The sequence below is a fragment of the Pinus tabuliformis genome, chromosome 6 (assembly GCF_031772625.1).
Source record: "Pinus tabuliformis cultivar Carrire ecotype Pingquan chromosome 6, CPIR1, whole genome shotgun sequence".
NCBI classification, from domain to species: Eukaryota; Viridiplantae; Streptophyta; class Pinopsida; order Pinales; family Pinaceae; genus Pinus; species Pinus tabuliformis.
The window spans coordinates 791,592,643-791,616,006 of record NC_142292.1 but is presented as its reverse complement, the minus strand read 5'-3'; positions in this window follow the sequence as shown (position 1 = coordinate 791,616,006).

The following is a 23,364-nucleotide window of genomic DNA, read 5'->3' as shown; positions in this document are numbered from 1 at the left end:
ATCTCTTGAGGTAGTTTCATCCTTATTGGGGAAAGGAGACTAAACTGATATCCTCGACTCCATCCAGACAAACCATTTACCAGACTTCCGTTACGAAGCTTCTAGAGCTAGAAGCTCGGCTCCTTATTTAAAAAACCTTCCATAAGAGGATCAGCGCGACTGGAACAAATCTCAGTCGCTATGGTTGGTGCTAGGGACAGTGTTAATCCTTGCATATCAGCGTGAGGAGGACAAAGGTCATTAGCGCCGGTCTTGTAAACTGGGAAAAACAAAAGATTTTGGGGAAATTGTGCAAAAGGGAATTGTTCTGCTCATGAAGAGGGACACAATGGGAGTTTCTTCATGAAGGGAAAGCATGTAGGCTTCACTGTAGAGGTCCTCCAGGATCAAGGAACGGGGAGTACAGGGATAGTGACAAAATTTTGTGTAACAAATGCCCCCTAAAGCATGAAGGCTGAACTAGAGTGAGGGATGAAATGCTTTATGAATTAGTGCAGGGAAACGGAGTTTGTAGTCAAAAAACCTGCAAGCAAGTACAGATACATATACATAACTGAAAACTCTGTCAAATGATACATGAATCATGGCATGGACGCAGGCATCTAGACAATGATCATGTAAATGGGTCCAGGCATGGGCACAGCCATCCGATAAAGAGGATCATATCGAAACCAAGGTATGGTCACAGCCATCCAATAATGAGAAGGATCACATATGATAACTCATGGTATGGTCTTAGCCATCCATATGAAAGAGACATGTATATCAACATAATCATGTCACATCACTTCGCAACCTAGACTTTTGTGATCTGAGTCCAGGGTCTTGCACTCCAACACAACCCGATGAAAGTACAAATTCTAACATGTGAATAGATGTGTCGACGTCGAACATACTCGAAAATCACTTGATTACCAGCCAATGATATGAACCGTTAACAAGCACGAGAGAAACCACCAATAATGACAATGGTCCTCAAGGTACTATCAACACAATCCATAGAATGTGAATAAAGGAACTGAAGTTGAACACCCGTGAAATCACTCAATCGAAAGCCAATGATGTGAAATTTTCCTCGAGTGTGAAGAAATTTCCATTAGGGCATGTAAGCTCTAAGGTAGCAGAAGGGAGTCTCTCGATCAACTTCCTGGATAATGAGCTGAAGTCGACAGGAAGCGACAGCATCGAAGGAGGGCCATAATGTATCCCACATCATTGACACGAGACAAAGGGATTCAAAATGATTTTGGATGATACAGAGAATCAGGGGTAAGTGTAACTACAGAAGGACAACTCTTGAACATATCGGCGACACGACTGGAAGTTTGGCAACTTTTGGATCTATAGGATCGATGGTGATGATGACGTGGTAGAGATCAAATGGAAGGCAAAAATAAATGGCCCAACCCAGGGAGGTCAATGATACAAAGGAGGATATCCCATCCCGACACAAACCAGAAAGTGTCATGTTCAAGAGTGAGCTGCCGACACAACTGATTAGATTTCCAAATTTTCCCCCACCATTCCTGGCAGGTACCCCAATTATTTTTTTAATCGCAAGCTTGAAGGGGATAACATATGCTTGCACTATAAGTTCGTCCTTCGGACGAATTTGACCTAGTAAGTTTAATGAGCCCTAGGAAGGAGAAGCTCATGTTCGTCATAGTGATGAATCTGATGACATTTAATATTTCAACGAGTCCAAAAAAGGAGTAACTCGATATCTTTTTCATGTTTAGAGAGTTTGAAAAAGACACAGAAAAGAAAACTCCACATGGTCCCTTTTCGTACATTTGTGCCTCTCGAGCCCGAAAAGGTAGAAAATAATACTTGAGAGAATCTCTTGACCATTTCATTCAAGGAGTACATTTTTCGTAAGTAGTGCATCCCAACCCGAAAAAGGGGTAAACTTATACTAGGCGCACGACGTTTCGCATCCATTAACGAGTTCGAAACGATAAGGGCTCGGCTATCTTTTCGTTTTTAAAGGGTCGGAAAAGAGCTTGAAAGCAGACCCCCCATTTTATTCTCTTTTACGAGTCAAAAAGGAAAAATACTCGGCAATCTTTTCATATGAGTTTTACGAGTCGAGAAAAGAGTTGAAACGTGACTCAACATCATTGTTGAACACCCATCACCTGTCACTGCACAAAAAGGCAAAGTGTATTATCCAATTCTTGAGGCAAAATAGGTCAAAACATTTACAAAACCTAATATTTCATGAAAAAACTGAATAAAAGGGAGGAAAAGTAAATTATTTTTACTATTTACCATTTTACCTTGTTGTGAAAGACTTTTCACCCACTTTTTCCCTAATTGTTCCGGAGCAGATTGTGGGAGATCCGGGAGGTCATTTGTCGAGCCGCCAGTTGTAGGTAAGAGCCAAAGCCTTAAGCTCCATTTTCATACCATTTATTCCTGTTTTCATCCATTTTTTGGATTTTTGAGGGAGGTTTTGTCAAAAAAAATTGCCCTCGGTCGGCGCGACTTCCGGACACGGAATCGCGCCGACCAAGGGTGATTAAAATGGCCTATCGTGTTGTCAACGCAAATGTTTTTAAAACAGGCGTGTTGGCGCTGTGAATAGGGAAAAAAATCAGTTTCCCTTAAAAACCACCGTTGGAATCCGAATTTTACTGGCCAAAAATGGTTATTGACTTAAATATATGGTTTTTGCAGGAAATAAACGTCGAAAATGGTAAGCTGGAAAGAACATGAGCACGAAGATGTGGACACCCAGGCACTAAATGATCCAAATTGCCTAAACGCTTTGAGGAACTACGAAATCCTCAAGTGAGCTTTTATATACCCCCATAGCAGCATAAAGAATGGTTCATAGCCATGCTACTACCACATATTAGGTTACCATTGACACAGCAGAAGATCGTGACTCAAGTTGAAGCATTGGAGATTGTGATAAAGTTAGAAGCTTTGTTGATCAGGGATACTCATTCAAGAGTACAACAGATATAGAGTCAGCTAGCCAACCTGACCTTGGAATTTTCAGAACTCAAGAAAGGTAAAGAGACTAGATCAGAAGTATGGTGTACAAAATGCAAAGCTGAGGATCATTATAAGGATCAATGCCTCGTGTTCAGAGATTATATTACAGGTGGAGTGCCTAACCTAGTAAATCCATGTCTATGGTGTGATATTTGTAGAACGCGAGGTCAACATCGCTCTGAATATTGATACCTGTTACAGAAATAAGTCCAAACTTCGGAGTAGCTATTTTGTAACTTCTATATATCAGTATGTCATGATGAGAAAATTTTCCGAAGTTATGACTTAATGATGGAGCGCATTGTTGATAGTTATAGACTGTGAATTAAATGACACACACATGAAGAGTAAGGTCAGCACGTTGGTCAAGGAATATTTCAAGGACGAGAAGGAGGAGGGGGAGGAGGAGTTAGTTGAGGACGTGGATAGATTATCTATTACAACTGTGGATAGGTCGGAAACTTCGTGATGGATTGTCAGAACCCTACAACAACCAGCAATTACTCTAAGTCTTTTGATCATGTGATAGAATAGTGTCCCGTCCTTATTGTGAAAAGACAAGAGAAAATAAATCGGCAACCTGCAACAAATGTCTAAATGATGATCATTGAGGCAAGAGAAGATCAACCATGCATCAACATTATAACAAGAAGTGGAACCATGATCGGGAATGACAAGACCGATGGGAAAAAGGAAGTTGAAGCTACATGAGTAAGGAAAACTACTAAAAAATCACTTGCATTTGATATCCTGGATGAAAAGAAATCATTCATGGAGGTGAGACAAAGTTTTATGGATGATGGGGCCTCGAATTCTATTGTGCAACTGACTCAAAAAGGATAACTGTGAGATAGTACCAGTTGTGACACAAGAGGTGGATCTGAATATCTTAAAGTCTTTTCTATAGACCTGCATGAAGTTGTTGAGGAATCAAAATGCCATAGAGGGATTACAAGAACTGATAGACTCTTATTCTTCTAAGGAGGTACCACAAAGTGAGATGCACGCAGTGAATAATCCTTATAGACAAAAGAAGAGAACTAGAAAAGAAATGAGGCTTACAGCGCAGATTGGGGAGTATGACATGGACCAGGTAATCTTAGATCTAGGATCTGATGCCAATGCCTTACCAAAGTAGACTTGAGAATTAATGGGTAAGATGAAGCTGCAATGGTCTACTATTCAGATGAAGATGGAAAATCAACAGAAAATATTACCCCTAAGGAGGTTGTCTAATGACACAGTGGACATCGACAAAGTGCACACTACCACTGACTTCGAGGTGATTGAGATAGTGTATGATAGTAATCCTTACCCTACGTTGCTTGGATTGGATTCAACGTTTTCTAACATGGCTATAATTAATCTGAAGAAAAGGTAAATGATATTTGAAAGAAATAATATGAGGGTTATTATTCCATTGGATCCATCAGAGGGGGCGAGGTATACAAAGCTTATTAAAGAAGAATATAGTGTGGATGACATTGATAATATCTATCATATCACATCGAAGGGAGAAGAGTGGATGAATCCCACTGTAGATGGAAAACTAACTTGGGAGCAAGATAGTTCCTGCACTTTGGATTCAAAAGAGGAATTGGAGAACTAGTAGAATAGATTGAGTGCAGTATCGACAAGGCGATGTGTAAGAATCACCAAGGCAATATGTTGTATGATAGCCAAGGTATGTGATTTACCTTTAAATGAAGGATTGATTGATATAAATATTTTCTTTAGAGATTATGAGAGACGTGTACCGGAAGATCAGAGATTATTAGCTCTGGATCAAGAATTAAGAGCCACTCTTGCTAGATGGTGGGGTACTCCTAAGAAGAATATAGGAGATTGGAAAAAATGTAGGAGATTGATGTGGGTAAGATTTGGTCGAGTAGAGATAGATATCGCAGATAAGTATGACGGTCAAACTAATCCAAGGGATCACATACAGCTCTGTATGGAAACTTGGGGAGAAATTCCGCGAGAAGAATCGTTGCATGGATTCATCCATACCTTGGAGACAATCCCTTAGAATTGGTATCTGGAAACTAAGCTCCAACATGGTACTACTAGCTGGGCAAAGATGGTTGATGGATTCATAATGACCTTCAGATTAAAAAATGATTATGCACATATAGATGTAGCCCTAAATATAGTTAAGAAGAATATTTTTGAAAATGAAGTTCCAGTTATCTGGAAACCGAATTAGGTTGCGTAGAAGCTATAATCTCATTGCATAAGAGGACGAAGATCCTCGTAACATTGATATCAAAGAATCAGAGGGACATCACGAAGTAAATGGACCTGAAATAGAGATACCTGATATAATGAAGCCATTGAAGACGAATAAGGTAAATATAGGGAGTGAAGTTGAACTGAGGTATGTGACCATAGGAGATTACGGGAACGAAGACATTGTCAGAAAGATAATAGATTTGTTGCATGAATACAAGGAGTTTTTTTCCACTAAATTTTCAAAATGAAAGGCATCATAGGGGATTTGAAGTTATGAGGATTCCTATGAAGCCTGATGTGAAACCTATTAAGTAGAGGCCTTATAGACTGAATCCAAAGTATAAGGAAAAGGTAAAAGAATAAATGGACAAGATGTTAGCAACGGGGATAATTGAGCCTATCGAAGAGTCTGAATGGGTAAGTCCCATGGTAGTCCAAGAGAAGAAGGTGAAAGGTGAGATCAGAATCTGTGTGGACTTAAGGAAATTGAATGATGCATGCCTGCATGACCCTTTCCCTACACCATTTTCAGATGAAGTGTTGGGAAATGTTGGAGGACAAGATGCCTACTCTTTTACAGATGGATTCTCAAGGTATCACCATATCAGAATTACACCAAAAGATAGACATGTGACCACTTTTGCTACAGAATGGGCCTCCTATCAGTATACAGTGATACCTTTTGGGTTGAATAATGCGCATGCTATTTTTTCCATAGTTGTAATTGCAGCATTCAAAGAGTACATACACGAATTTCTAGAAGTTTACTTTGACGATTGGACAGTATTTGGGCTATTAAAGAAGCATGTGGTGAGCTTAAGATTAATGTTGGATACATGTAGGCAATATCAAATATCATTGCACCTAAAGAAGTGCATCTTTTGTGTGCCATTTGGAATATTTTTGGGACATGTGGTTTGTAAACAGGGATTGATGGTGGATCCCACAAAGATCGTAGTCATTGTGAACTTACCAACACCGAAAATAGTAGATAACTGCACCGATGGATAAGTTGTTGAAGAAGAATGTGACCTTCCAGTGGGATGAAGAATACCAGAAGATATTGGATGTGCTGAAAGAAAAGATGGTAACTGCGTGGATTCAAGTTTTCACGGATTGGAAGAAAGAGTTTCATGTGAATTTTGGTGCATATTGCATAGCTTTGGGTGTAGTACTAGCACATCCGAGTGTAGGGTATATTGATCATCCAATATAATTTTTAGGTAGGAATTTTTCTAAGGAAAAAAGTAAGTATAGCACGATAGAAAGGGAGTGGTTAGATATGGTGTATGCACTGAAGAAGTTCAGACATTACTTGTTGGAGCACACTTTAAGATGTTCACAGATCATTCCACGCTGAGGTACTTGGAGAATAGTCACGTTTTAAGAGGGAAGATCTGTTGATGGTTGTTATTATTCCAAGAATATGACTTCAAATTTATAGTGAAGTCGGGGAGATTGAATGTTGGGCCAGATCATCTATCAAGAATATAGATAGGTGAAGAACCTACAAGCATTGAAAATAACATGCCCGATGCACAGTTGTTTGCAATTAAATTCACAGATGATCACTTCACAGATATTATTCATTCTTTATCCATAGGAATGGCGCCCGCAAAGTACACTTCAAAGAAAAAGAAGGAATTGGTGGTTCGAGCAGCTGATTTCTCGCTGATTGTGGGACACTTGTATAAAATGGGACTAGATGAAGTACTATGCAGATACATCCATGAACATGAAAGACAAATCATTCGAATAGAAGCTCATGGAGGAGTCATAGGTGGGCATTATGCAAGAAAATCCATTGCACAGAAGATTTTGAGAGCCAGATTATGGTGTCCTACAGTACATAAGTATGCGAAAGACTTTTGTCAAGCATGTGATGTACATCAAAGGATAGAAAATCCATCTAGAAGAGATGAAATTCCACTAATACGAAATGTGACTTCGCAGGCTTTTGATAAATGGGCAATTGAATTTGTTGGATCTATCAGTCTGCCGGGGAAAAGGACTAGAGCAAGATATATCATTACTGCAACCAATTATTTGGGCTAAGGCAAAGCCATTAAAGGATTGCAGGGTAGAAACCGCTACAAATTCCATTTTCGAATATATATTGTCCAAATTGGTTGTTTGAAGATCTTGATGAGCGACCAGGGGACACATTTTTTGAATAAGATTATTGAAGAACTAACTTAGGAATTTCAAGTTTACCATCAGAATAGAACTCCTTATCATCCTTAGGAAAACAGGACAGTGGAAGATTTCAATAAGATTCTAGAGAATGCATTGACCAAGGTGTGCAATGTAAACAAAGATGATTGGGACTTGAGGATTCCAACGATGTTGGGGGCATACAGAATGACATGTAAGAAATTAACAGGATAAACACCTTTCAGGTTTGTATACAGATAAGAAGTAGTTATGCCTATGTAATACATTGTGCCGAGTCTGAGAATTGTAATTTTCACAGATATGGTGGACCCCGAAATGATGAAGAAAATAATTTCGCATATACTAGCTTTAGAAGAAGACAGATTCATAGCAGGATTCCATCAGTAGGTGCAGAAAGAAAGGGAGAAAGCATGGCATGACAGGCATATCAAGAAGAATATATTTTGGGATGAGGATCTTGTATTATTATATGACAGTAAGTTTGCGAAGTTCCCAGGAAAATTCAAAACACATTGGTTGGGGCCATATATCGTCAAGAAAATTTCATATGGCAGTGTTGTTTAGCTCGCGAAGTTGAATGGTCATATGATTCCAGAATGAGTGAATGGTAGTAGAATGAAGATATAGAGGGATGACTATATCCCTGGAGCTTCACACTGAAAAATAAAGGGAAGGAATTCTTAGTGACACCTGTAGTTGAAAGTGAGCACGGGACTATAAACTACTCCACAGAAAGGGACTTCGCCGAAGGAAGGTTATTGTGTGATACTCAGGACTATGAAGAAGTCCGAAGGAGCTGCGATGAAAAACAGGTGATTGTGCCAAAGGGGAAATCTAATGAAGTTAGCCAGAAATATGAACGCTGGAAGGAAAAAGGGCACCGTTAAAATGAAATTACCATTGAAGGGCACAGGAGAAAATCATTTATGAAGCACAACTGGCTATAACTAAGCCCATAACCGCATTAAATGAGCCCAATATAAGCCAAGCATGATCTTGGGAATTCAAAATTGTTATAAAAATTGCATCCCGTGCCACATTTTACACTTTGCTGCCTAGAGAGATCAGAAATTGTGCCTAAGTGAAGAAGAGTTAGTGCATGACAGAGAGGAGCTGGGAAGAGTTGGTTAGCATATTTACAAAGAAAGGGCTAGCTAGTATCATGAAGCCACAAGCAGGAAAGACCATAGGGGAAAACATACCCATGTCCTCGATGCACTTAAGGTCGTCGAGAAAGCAGGTGCTTGTAAAACCGCCAGCACAACCACAAGCACAGGCACAACCACAATAACAGGCACAAAAGATGAAGGAAAAGAGACCAGCTGAGGTCTCTGCAGTAGAATTGAGAACATCACTGCGAAAGAAGATGCAGAAGGAAGTGCAGACGAAGAACGTGTAGAAATTTTGAATAATATGACACATATTCACAGAGATTATCCTGATTATACACTTATAAGAGGAACATGCATAATACATAACCTCCTCTACGTTGATCATCAATTTACAGAAGCAGAAACATTCACAGGCCCACATAGAACCATCAATCAAACTCATTAACACAGTATGTATCCCGGGGAAAGCGTCTCGCTAAAAACCCCAACTATCTGTATATTATATTGATTGAATCATGTAACATTACAAAGTACAATGCTTATCACAAGCAATCCAGTACCAGCTCCACCTGTTACACACAATACAGCTAAGATCTGATCTCCAAATCTATTCCATTGCTTTCCTGCCTCCACTGCTCAATACCTGCTCAAGAACTGATGAGAATGGCTTCCGAAACTTGTATTTCACCTCAAAATAATCACTCACACTTTGTTGGACGTGAGCAAAGGCTACAATACTGGGCAAATACGTGAGCTAACTCATTGGCATACTCAATCCCTTTATTGTGCAAGATCTGGTGCACAACTATAGTCACAACTGATAGCAATCTGATTCTCTAACACCTGTCCCTGCTGAACTGAACATGCACTGACATGCAACTGAGTTAACTGATGTATTCATTAGGTGTATTATGAGTTAATAACTTGTGAATTAATTAATAACTAATTCACCCAACTCATCTCTAGTCTATTTGCCAGTTAGACTAAATACAACCAGTTTAACAAAGCTAAACTGAACACAACTCCATCAACTCCACCAAACTCAACTGATTGAGTTCTAACTGAAGTCATGCATGCAAATATTAGTCATCCCATAGGTAACCACGTATTTCCCTCTGGGATCTGCATGTACCACATCCGTAGCTCATCCTGAAGTGCTCCAAGAGAATAAGATCAAGTTTATAGTCCAAATATTATTATGAGGCAATAATATTTGACTTTTCTATTTTTGACAGCCAGTCTAAAAATAGACTTTGATCACTCACACTGTGATCACTCACACTTTCATCAACAATAGAAGTCCATCTATTTTTCCCAACTTGACCAATCATCCATAAACAGCAACCTGCAATCCATAGACATGATCCATATGTCTAAAAATAGACATAGTCTAAAAATAGACTTGCGCCAAAAATAGCCTGCGGGCCCACTTAGTGAAGGCGACTCTTTTCACTAAGCTCCATCATCTTGTTGCACTCTCAACAAGCATTTCTTGTTGCACACTTTTCAACAGAACGCGGAAGATAAAGGAAAAAATCACATGCTGAAAGGAAATAAATTGGTGTTGTAGGAGGGACCTCATCAGGTCCATGATAGGGAGGAAGAAGTTAAGTTTCAGTGGAAGGAGACAGAGGATGTGGAGATCCCCTCTATGCTCCCAGCGTACATGCCACCGATAAAGTTGGGCGCAAAGCCGGTTAGGGAGCCAAATGAAGGGAAATTTTCTACCTATACGCCACTATTTCCAGAAGAGGTTCCTTTTGAAGGAGAAGTGTTGGGGAAGATTCCCCAGCTCAAAATGGAAGATTGGGATTTCAATGACAGAAGAAAATACCCGTAGTTTGAGCCCAATAGGTACCTGAAGAAAGTCTACTACTCGGAGAGAAGAGTTACAAGATTGGAACCACAATAATGGGTTGCGAGAGTGCAGAGAGCAGGTATTTTGAACATGTTGAATGTGCCACACTTTGGTCGAAGCCCATTCAGTACAATCTATGTGCGACAACTCCTTGCACTAGTACATCATAGTTGCATTTGGCTAGGGACGAGGATCCCGATTAATGAGATGCTCATCAACAGAATAACAGCACTGCCATATCAAGGAAAGGACTCCAGGAATGAATTCGTGGGTAAAAACAAAGACAAAGAGATTGCCCAGATGGTGAAGGAAAAGTTAGGTTTAGTGAAGAAATACCATGGATATGAGATATTTAGGATCAGGCTATGCGCTTCACCGCACATATCTTAGCAGGAAAGATCATGAGGAAGTGCAAGGCCAATGAGGTGCCTGTAGCAGTAGTGTCATTGGTTGAACAAAGCAGCTCAAGGGTCCAGTTTAGCTAGGCTTCTTATATATGTAAAAAAAAAAAATTGGATTGTAGCGAAGCATAGGAAGAAGGCAAGACCTTACACTATGCCTGGCTGCTAATTCTTATTGTGCTTGTTGCATGGAAGGAGCTGAAAGATTCTCAATTTATAACTATTGAGATAGATGTATGCGAGGCAACGAGGTATGCCTCCCTCTGGTTTACAAAGGATCTGACGTGGGCAATAGAAAACAATATCTTCTTTGTAGTGATGGCGATGGATCTGCATGTGGTGGTGAGTGAGCGTTGAGCCTCAAAATTACTCTTTCCCTAGAAACTCTTCTCATTCTTTTTCTTCATTTTTCCATGAGAAAGATGCATTCTCATCACCAATGACCAGTATATACTGTCTTAAGGAGGACATTTAGTGAATTACATTTTATGCTTTTATGTTTTGTTGTTTGAATAAATTTTTGTATATTAGCTATGGAAAGAAGCCTATTCTGTAGCTAATTAGTTGTTCTGTAGCTACCTTCATGCTTTAACAGGTTCTAGGTGTCAGAAGGAGAAACTAGCTACATGCAAAGCTTGGAAATCATCGCGACATGGACCCTGTCCTATTCACTTAGCCCAGGTCGAAAAAGAAGATGGCATAAGACTATGGTCAATGGAGAAGTCAAACGCAGAGATTGAAGGTAATAGAACTCTGTTTCATGGTAATTAACACATTTCACAGTGATGGGAAGCGTTATCCGAAACAACTACCTATACCTACGAACTCTAGCAGCCACTTGTACAACTAAATCCAACAGCCACCATGTCTTGGATTTATGTCTCCAGCGGTCGAGGAAGAAATTCTGCATATTTGTCTTCTACGTGTTTGACTGTAGCATGTTTTTCTCTACAAATAGTTACATGGTTTTTCTTATAAATACCTATGTAAAGGACCGTAGATGGGAGAGGTGATAGTGATAGTTTTATTCTGAAATCAAGTTCTGAACTCTGTAATTTCTAGGCATTTTGTGTCCCTATTTTTAATATGAAGACCGCATGTTTTATGAGAATCTGAAGGAGTTTCCTTGGAGTTGATTGAGCAAGCGTAGCCTAATCAGTTGCAAAGTGCACCTACACTGAAGAAGGCTTCATTTCATTTTATTTTTCTTCTTCTTGTTAACTATAAATTCATCATTTTCTTTCACGGTGTTTATAGACATTTTCTTACTGACAATGTTTATAACGTAATTTCCATCATTTTCTTATTAACAGTGTTCATAATTTAGGGTAGCTTCCATTTGCTTGATCTCTTTCTAGTTTTTATCAGTAGTTAGAAGATGAAACTCAATAATGTAATTTAGTTTACTTCATTCACTGTTTTGCTAGTTTAAATTCTCAATTAGACTGATCAGTGCCATTTACTGTCTTTGCCATTTTATTTTTAGTTTACTGACTCATGGTGTTAATGAATGTTTCTGAAAAACCCTTCAAGTTGATAATTCATCCTAAACTAAGTGGTTGAACATTTCATTTATGCAATGAGTCTTTGTTGCATCTCTGTATTTTCTTTCTCTTAGATTAATGAAGTACATAATTCCTCAAATGTCATCCCAAGGAGACTTTCTCCCAAAATTGAGAGGCAGAGTAACTAAGTATTTCATTTAGTTTTATTTTTGTAATTAGTTAGGCATCAGTTGCAAATTTCACTTTCAGTTCTTAATTCATGATTTGGAAATAATGGTAAAACAGGAATAGAAACTTTGTTTTCATTTCTTGCTTAAGCTTTGCTTCCAAGTCTTTCTCAACTCTGTTTTCATTTCTTTCTTAAAAGCTCTGTTTTCATTTTTAGATTTTGAGTAGTCCTTACAAAAGTTAGATTTAAGTTTTTGATAATTACATTGTAAATCATTAGGGATTAAAAGACCAGAAACCCCCCAAAATAACATAAAACACAAAACAATGAAGTAAGAAGGGTTATCTAGCATAAACAGTGCACTAAATTCATCAGTTTACGATATCTGGATTGATAATTTATGTAGAGAAATTTCAGGCACTAAATTGACCAAACAGTCAGTATCCAAGACTATCATTGAGCTTGTATAAATAGTATTGTCATATTGTAGAGTTTAAGGAAAACTTTCACAAGGCCTATATGAAAGCGATGAAGGACGCAACGAAGACATGGCATCCATTGCCATACTTGGTAACAGAAGATGATCTCATTTCGGTAGTGCAAGAATGTTCAGAAGAATGGATGACTCCACCCACTGGAGTGGTTGGAGCAGTTAGAATAGAAAAGGGTATCTCGCAGGATGCGAGTATGAGTAGAAAAGATGTCGATGAAGAAACAGAGGAAACGGGTTGAGGACAGGAACACAAAGAACACCTCAGCGTTGTGGGGGTATCATAAGACTCACCTTTTGTCGTAAAAATGAGACCAAGAAAGAAGAAAAAGTTAGATAAGGGTAAGGGAGTGGTGTCTCTTACCCTCACTGATGGGGACATCAACGAGATAGTGGAAAAGATACAAGAGATCAACACGAAAACCTGGAACAAGATTGATAGTCACTACGAAGTGATCTTGGCTAAGGTGCAATAGGGCATCGTGGAGCTGAAGGCGTTGCCACAAGCAGTGAGGTTACCAAAGCAGGTAACCCAGCCGTCGTAACTAGAACAAAGACTAGAAACAACTTTCGGAGTTAGGATGTTCCACGTGCCAGTTGAGGCACTGAAGTTTGAAGCAGTAGTAGAAAAAGAGTGATCCAAAGCATGGTGCAGTGTCCAAACATATGTTGTTGCGCTACCCCACCAGGTGTTGCATGAATTTCACTAGGGTATCACCGCATAATTGCAGGAACAAGAGCAGCGTTTGTCATTGTTAAAATCAAAGGAGGAGTCAAAAAAAGCATTGATGAAGAAGGAACTAGAGCAATTGGCCGAGGATAGAGAGGAAGGAAGGCAGCAACAAGAATAGATGGAGAAGGCCATTGTTGTGGATTGGTTAGATTTGGTATCATGGAAGGCATTGATTGGTGTTTATGCACATAATGGACATGCCTACCCAACCTTGACATTGTTTCTTGAAGAATTTATGCCTAGCTCAGTCACCAGGGAATATTTGCTGCTAGAATTCACACATTAGGAGCTCTAAAACAAGGCAAAGGATTCCATGCTTACATAATTAAAAGTAGAGCCATATATCCCTCTGAATGAAGTGCTGATATTTTATTGGTTCTATGATTATTCCATTATACTCAAGCTTGAACACTACAAATGCATCGTTGACCTTCTTAGCCATGTTAGGCATGTTAACGAAGCAAAAGAATTAATTAATAAAATTCTAGTAGAACCTTATGCTTTTGCTTGGAGTTGTTTACTTAGTGCTTGCAACATTTATAACAATAAAGAGATGACAGAATATGCATAACAATTGATTTTCAAATTGAACCCTTATGTACCTTATGACCTAATTTCAAACATATATACTAATGTTGAAAAGTGGTCAGACATCAGTGTGGTGAAGTAAAATTATGAGTGTGAACACAAACAATTCCTCTAGCCCGATAATGGGTCTAGCCACAACTGATACATTCTATGGAAGATTTCCTTATGTTAGAACCAATTAAGAGGGCCTACCTCTTAGTACGCTTATCCCGTTTGATGATGACCTTGCTCGCTCACTCCAGCTATCTCTCATTTGCTTCTTCAAACACCTGAAACAAGTAAACAACAGCAAACAACAACCGTGATAATATACAAATTGTAATTCAACCTACTTAACAAGTCAAGAAACATTAAGCCATAAACATGTGAAATGACACATTATGTAGGAAATCAATCAATAGTTGCCTATATATTGAAATCAAGAAGAGATTACAACCATTGTCTTGACGTTTTCATTCTCCTCCGACAAAAACCAGGTTCCCACACACTTCTGTTAACATTCTATGATGGCCTCAACAATGATAGTTTTAAGGCTCTTCCCTTTAGGCTTCACACTAAACAAAATTCACACTTCTCCCTCACACAACTAGAGAGCTACAACTATGGATAGCTTGTTGTCTTCTCCAAACTTAATTAGCACTAGCACACCAACATTAACACTAGCTTGTGCTTGGGAAAAATGGAGGTTTATATAGCATGAATGGATGGGATATGGTTCTTGTTCTCATGGGAGAAGGTATTATCGCTTGAGGTAGTTCCATCGTTATTGGGGAAAGGAGACTAAACTGATATCATCAACTCCATCCAGACAAACCATTTACCAAACTTCTGTTACGAAGCTTCTAGAGCTAGAAGCTCGGCTCCTTATTTAAAAAACTTTCCATAAGAGGATCGGCGTGACTGGAACAAATCTTAGTCGCTATGGTTGGTGCTAGGGATAGTGTTAATCCTTGCATATCAGCGTGAGGAGGACAAAGGTCATTAGCGCCGGTCTTGTAAACTGGGAAAAACAGAAGATTTTGGGGAAATGGTGCAAAAGGGAATTGTTCTGCTCATGAAGAGGGACACAATGGGAGTTTCTTCATGAAGGGAAAGCATGTAGGGTTCACTGTAGAGGTCCTCCAGGATCAAGGAACGGGGAGTACAGGGATAGTGACAAAATGTTGTGTAACAAATGCCCCCTAAAGCGTGAAGGCCGAACTAGAGTGAGGGATGAAATGCTTTATGAATCAGTGCAGGGAACCGGAGTTTGTCGTCAAAAAACCTGCAAGCAAGTACAGATACATATACATAACTGAAAACTCTGTCAAATGATACATGAATCATGGCATGGACACAGCCATCTAGAGAATGATCATGTAAATGGATCCAGGCATGGGCACAACCATCCGATAAAGAGGATCATATCGAAACCAAGGTATGGTCATAGCCATCCAATAATGAGAAGGATCACATATGATAACTCATGGTATGGTCGTAGCCATCCATATGAAAGAGACATGTATATCAACATAATCATGTCACATCACTTCGCAACCTGCACTTTTGTGATCTGAGTCCAGGGTCTTGCACTCCAACACAACCCGATGAAAGTACAAATTCTAACATGTGAATAGATGTGTTGACGTCGAACATACTCGAAAATCACTTGATTACCAGCCAATGATATGAACCGTTAACAAGCGCGAGAGAAACCACCAATAATGACAATGGTCCTCAAGGTACTATCAGCACAATCCATAGAATGTGAATAGAGGAACTAAAGTTGAACACCCGTGAAATCACTCAATCGAAAGCCAATGATGTGAACTTTTCCTCGAGTGTGAAGAAATTTCCATTAGGGCATGTAAGCTCTAAGGTAGCAGAAGGGAGACTCTCGATCAACTTCCCGGATAATGAGCTGAAGTCGACAGGAAGCGAAAGCATCGAAGGAGGGCCATAATGTATCCCACATCATCGACATGAGACAAAGGGATGCAAAATGATTTTGGATGATACAGAGAATCAGGGGTAAGTGTAACTACAGAAGGACAACTCTTGAACATATCGGCGACACGACTGGAAGTTTGGCAGCTTTTGGATCCATAGGATCGATGGTCATGATGACGTGGTAGAGATCAAATGGAAGGAAAAAATAAATGGCCCAACCCAGGGAGGTCAATGATACAAAGGAGGATATCCCATCCCGACACAAAGCAGAAAGTGTCATGTTCAAGAGTGAGCTGCCGACACAACTGATTAGATTTCCAAATTTCCCCCCACCATTCCAGGCAGGTACCCCAATTATTTTTTTAATCGCAAGCTTGAAGGGGATAACATATGCTTGCATTGTAAGTTCGTCCTTCGGACGAATCTGACCTAGTAAGTTTAATGAGCCCTAGGGAGGAGAAGCTCATGTTCGTCATAGTGATGAATCCGATGTCGTTTAATATTTCAACGAGTCCAAAAAAGGTGTAACTCGATATCTTTTTCATGTTTAGAGAGTTTGAAAAGGACACAGAAAAGAAAACTCCACATGGTCCCTTTTCATACATTTGTGTCTCTCGAGCATGAAAAGGTAGAAAACAATACTTGAGAGAATCTCTTGACCATTTCATTCAAGGAGTACCTTTTTCGTAAGTAGTGCATCCCAACCCGAAAAAGGGGTAAACTTATACTAGGCGCACGACGTTTCGCATCGATTAACGAGTTCGTAACAATAAGGGCTCGGCTATCTTTTCGTTTTTAAAGGGTCGGAAAAGAGCTTGAAAGCAGACCCCCCATTTTATTCTCTTTTACGAGTCAAAAGGGAAAAATACTCGACAATCTTTTCATATGAGTTTTACGAGTCGAGAAAAGAGTTGAAACGTGACTCAGCATCATTGTTGAACATCCATCACCTGTCGCTGCACAAAAAGGTAAAGTGTATTATCCAATTCTTGAGGCAAAATAGGTCAAAACATTTACAAAACCTAACATTTCATGAAAAAACTGAATAAAAGGGAGGAAAAGTAAATATTTTTTACCATTTACCATTTTACCTTGTTGTGAAAGACTTTTCACCCACTTTTTCCCTAATTGTTCCGGAGCAGATTGTGGGAGATCCGGGAGGTCATTTGTCGAGCCGCCAATTGCAGGTAAGAGACAAAGCTTTAAGCTCTATTTTCATACCATTTATTCCTGTTTTCATCCATTTTTTGGATTTTTGAGGGAGGTTTTGTCAAAAAAAATCGCCCTCAGTCGGCGCGACTTCCGGGCACGGAATCGCGCCGACCGAGGGTGATTAAAATGGCCTATCGCGTTGTCAACGCAAATGTTTTTAAAACAGGCGTGTTGGCGCCTTGAATAGGGAAAAAATCAATTTCCCTTAAAAACCACCATTGGAATCCGAATTTTACTGGCCAAAAATGATTATTGACTTAAATATATGGTTTTTGCAGGAAATAAACGTCGAAAATGGTAGGTTGGAAAGAACATGAGCACGAAGATGTGGACACCCAGGCACTAAATGATCCAAATTGCCTGAACGCGTTGAGGAAATACGGAATCCTCAAGTGAGCTTTTTTATACCCCCACAGCAGCATAAAGAATGGTTATCCATGCTACTACCACATATTAGGTTACCATTGACACAACAGAAGATCGTGACTCAAGTTGAAGCATTGGAGATTGTGATAAAGTTAGAAGCTTTGTCGATCAGGGATACTCATGCAAGAGTACAACAGATATAGAGTCATCTAGCCAACCTGACCTTGGAATTTCCAGAACTCAAGAAAGGTAAAGAGACTAGATCAGAAGTATGGTGTACAAAATGCAAAGCAGAGGATCATTATAAGGATCAATGCCTCGTGTTCAGAGATTATATTACAAGTGGAGTGCCTAACCTAGTAAATCCATGTCTATGGTGTGATATTTGTAGAACGTGAGGTCAGCATCGCTCTGAATATAGATACCTGTTATAGAAATAAGTCCAAACTTCGGAGTAGCTATTTTGTAACTTCTATATATCAGTAGGTCATGATGAGAAAATTTTCCGAAGTTATGACTTAATGATGGAGCGCATTGTTGATAGTTATAGACTGTGAATTGAAGGACACCCACATGAAGAGCAAGGTCAACACGTTGGTCAAGGAAGATTTCAAGGACGAGAAGGAGGAGGAGGAGGAGTTGGTTGAGGACATGGATAGATTATCTATTACAACTGTGGACAGGTCGGAAACTTCGTGATGGATTGTCAGAACCCTACAATAACCAACAATTACTCTAAGTCTTTTGATCATGTGATAGAATAATGTCCCGTCCTTATTTTGAAAAGACAAGAGAAAAGAAACCAGCAGCCTGCAACAAATGTCTAAATGATGATCCTTGAGGCAAGAGAAGATCAACCATGCATCAACATTATAACAAGAAGTGGAACCATGATCGGGAATGATAAGACCGATGGGAAAAAGGAAGTTGAAGCTACATGAGTAAGGAAAACTACTAAAAAATCACTTGTATTTGATATCCTAGATGAAAAGAAATCATTCATGGAGGTGAGACAAAGTTTTATGGATGATGGGGCCTCGAATTCTATCGCGCAACTGACTCAAAAAGGATAACTGCGAGATAGTACCAGTTGTGACACAAGAGGTGGATCTGAATATCTTAAAGTCTTTTCTATAGACCTGCATGAAGTTGTTGAGGAATCAAAAGGCCATAGAGGGATTACAAGAACTGATAGACTCTTATTCTTCTAAGGAGGTACCACAGAGTGAGATGCACACAGTGAATAATCCTTATAGACACAAGAAGAGAACTAGAAAAGAAATGAGGCTTACAGCGCAGATTGGGGAGTATGACATGGACTAGGTAATCTTAGATCTAGGATCTGATGCCAATGCCTTACCAAAGTAGACGTGAGAATTAATGGGTAAGATGAAGCTGCAATTGTCTACTATTCAGATGAAGATGGAAAATCAACAGAAAATATTATCCCTAAGGAGGTTGTCTAACGACTCAGTGGACATCGACGAACTGCACACTACCACTGACTTCGAGGTGATTGAGATAGTGTATGATAGTAATCCTTACCCTGCGTTGCTTGGATTGGATTCGACGTTTTCTAACATGGCTATAATTAATCTGAAGAAAAGGTAAATGATATTTGAAAGAAATAATATGAGGGTTATTATTCCATTGGATCCATCAGAGGGGGCGAGGTATACAAAGCTTATTAAAGAAGAATATAGTGTGGATGACATTGATAATATCTATCATATCACATCGAAGGGAGAAGAGTGGATGAATCCCACTGTAGATGGAAAACTAACTTGGGAGCAAGATAGTTCCTGCACTTTGGATTCAAAAGAGGAATTGGAGAACTAGTAGAATAGATTGCATGCAGTATCGACAAGGCGATGTGTAAGAATAACCAAGGCAATATGTTGTATGACAGCCAAGGTATGTGATTTACCTTTATATGAAGGATTGAGTGATAAAAATATTTTCTTTAGAGATTATGAGAGACGGGTACTAGAAGATCAGAGATTATTAGCTCTGGATCAAGAATTAAGAGCCACTCTTGCTAGATGGTGGGGTACTCATAAGAAGAATATAGGAGATTGGAAAAAATGTAGGAGATTGATGTGGGTAAGATTTGGTCGAGTAGAGATAGATATCGCAGATAAGTATGACGGTCAAACTGATCCAAGGGATCACATACAGCTCTATATGGAAACTTGGGGATAAATTCCGCGAGAAGAATAGGTGCATGGATTCATCCATACCTTGGAGACAATCCCTTAGAATTGGTATCTGGAAACTGAGCTCCAACATGGTACTACTAGCTGGGAAAAGATGGTTGATGGATTCATAATGACCTTCAGATTCAAAAATGATTATGCACATATAGATGTAGCCCTAAATATAGTTAAGAAGAAGATTTTTGAAAATGAAGTTCTAGTTATTTGGAAACTGAATTAGGTTGCGTATGTATGAAATGTGATAGAAAGCTATAATCTCATTGCATAAGAGGACGAAGATCCTCGTAACATTCATATCAAAGAATCAGAGGGACATCACGAAGTAAATGGACCTGAAATAGAGACACCTGATATAATGAATCCATTGAAGACGAAGAAGGTAAATATAGGGAGAGAAGTTGAACTGAGATATGTGACCATAGGGGATTACTGGAACGAAGACACTGTCAGCAAGATAATAGATTTGTTGCATGAATACAAGGAGTTTTTTTCCACTAAATTTTCAAAATGAAAGGCATCATAGGGGATTTGGGAGTTATTAGGATTCCTATGAAGCCTGATGCGAAACCTATTAAGAAGAGGCCTTATAGACTGAATCCAAAGTATAAGGAAAAGGTAAAAGAATAAATGGACAAGATGTTAGCAACGGGGATAATTGAACCTATCGAAGAGTCTGAATGGGTAAGTCCCATGGTAGTCCAAGAGAAGAAGGTGAAAGGTGAGATCAGAATCTGTGTGGACTTAAGGAAATTGAATGATGCATGCCTGCATGACCCTTTCCCTACACCATTTTCAGATGAATTGTTGGGAAATGTTGGAGGACAAGATGCCTACTCTTTTACAGATGGATTCTCAAGGTATCACCATATCAGAATTACACCAAAAGATAGAAATGTGACCACTTTTGCTACAGAATGGGGCTCCTATCAGTATACAGAGATACCTTTTGTGTTGAATAATGCGCCTGCTATTTTTTCCATAGTTGTAATTGCAGCATTCAAAGAGTACATACACGAATTTCTGGAAGTTTACTTTGACGATTGGACAGTATTTGGGCTATTAAAGAAGCATGTGGTGAGCTTAAGATTGATGTTGGATACATGTAGGCAATATCAAATATCATTGCTCCTGAAGAAGTGCATCTTTTGTGTGCCATTTGGAATATTGTTGGGACATGTGGTTTGTAAACAGGGATTGATGGTGGATCCCACAAACATTGTAGTCATTGTGAACTTGCCAACACCGAAAATAGTAGATAACTACACCGATGGAGAAGTTGTTGAAGAAGAATGTGACCTTCCAGTGAGATGAAGAATACCAGAAGATATTGGATGTGCTGAAAGAAAAGATGGTAACCGCGCGGATTCAAGTTTTCACGGATTGGAAGAAAGAGTTTCATGTGAATTTTGGTGCATATTGCATAGCTTTGGGTGTAGTACTAGCACAGCCGAGTGTAGGGTATATTGATCATCCAATATAATTTTTAGGTAGGAATTTTTCTAAGGAAAAAAGTAAGTATAGCACGATAGAAAGGGAGTGGTTAGATATGGTGTATGCACTAAAGAAGTTCAGACATTACTTGTTGGGAGCACACTTTAAGATGTTCACAGATCATTCCACGCTGAGGTACTTGGAGAATAGTCATGTTTTAAGAGGGAAGATCTGTCGATGGTTGTTATTATTCCAAGAATATGACTTCAAATTTATAGTGAAGTCGGGGAGATTGAATGTTGGGCCAGATCATCTATCAAGAATATAGATAGGCAAAGAACCTACAAGCATTGAAAATAACATGCCCGATGCACAGTTGTTTGCAATTAAAGTCACAGATGATCACTTCACAGATATTATTCATTCTTTATCGATAGGAATGGCGCCCGCAGAGTACACTTCAAAGAAAAAGAAGGAATTGGTGGTTCGAGAAGCTGATTTCTCGTTGATTATGGGACACTTGTATAAAATGGGACTGGATGAAGTACTATGCAGATACATCCCTGAACATGAAAGAAAAATCATTCGAATAGAAGCTCATGGAGGAGTCATAGGTGGGTATTATGCAAGAAAAGCCATTGCACAGAAGATTTTGAGAGCCGGATTATGGTGTCCTACAGTACATAAGTATGCGAAAGACTTTTGTCAAGCATGTGATGTACATCAAAGGATAGAAAATCCATCTAGAAGAGATGAAATTCCAGTAATACGACATGTGACTTTGCAGGCTTTTGATAAATGGGCAATTGAATTTGTTGGATCTATCAGTCTGCCGGGGAAAAGGACTAGAGCAAGATATATCATTACTGCAACCAATTATTTGGGCTAAGGCAAAGCCATTAAAGGATTGCAGGGTAGAAACCGCTACAAATTCCATTTTCAAATATATATTGTCCAAATTGGTTGTTTGAAGATCTTGATGAGCGACCAGGGGACACATTTTTTGAATAAGATAATTGAAGAACTAACTTAGGAATTTCAAGTTTACCATCAGAAGAGAACTCCTTATCATCCTTAGGAAAACAGAACAGTGGAAGATTTCAATAAGATTATGGAGAATGCATTGACCAAGGTGTGCAATGTAAACAAAGATGATTGGGACTTGAGGATTCCAACGATGTTGGGGGCATACAGAATGACATGTAAGAAATTAACAGGATAAACACCTTTCAGGTTTGTATACAGATAAGAAGTAGTTATGCCTATGTAATACATTGTGCCGAGTCTGAGAATTGTAATTGTCACAGATATGGTGAACCCCGACATGATGAAGAAAATAATTTCGCATATACTAGCTTGATAAGAAGACATATTCATAGCAGGATTCCATCAGTCGATGCAGAAAGAAAGGGAGAAAGCATGGCATGACAGGCATATCAAGAAGAAGATATTTTGGGATGAGGATCTTGTATTATTATATGACAGTAAGTTTGCGAGGTTCCCAGGAAAATTCAAAACACATTGGTTGGGGCCATATATCGTCAAGAAAATTTCATATGGCAGTGTTGTTTAGCTCGCGAAGTTGAATGGTCATATGATTCCAGAATGAGTGAATGGTAGTAGATGAAGATATAGAGGGATGACTATGTCCCTGGAGCTTCACATTGAAAAATAAAGGGAAGGAATTCTTAGTGACACCTGTAGTTGAAAGTGAGCACGGGACTATAAACTACTCCACAGAAAGGGACTTCGCCGAAGGAAGGTTATTGCGTGATACTCAGGACTATGAAGAAGTCCGAAGGAGCTGCGATGAAGAACAGGTGATTGTGCCAAAGGGGAAATCTAATGAAGTTAGCCGGAAATATGAACGCTGGAAGGAAAAAGGGCACCGTTAAAATGAAATTACCATTGAAGGGCACGGGAGAAAATCATTTATGAAGCACA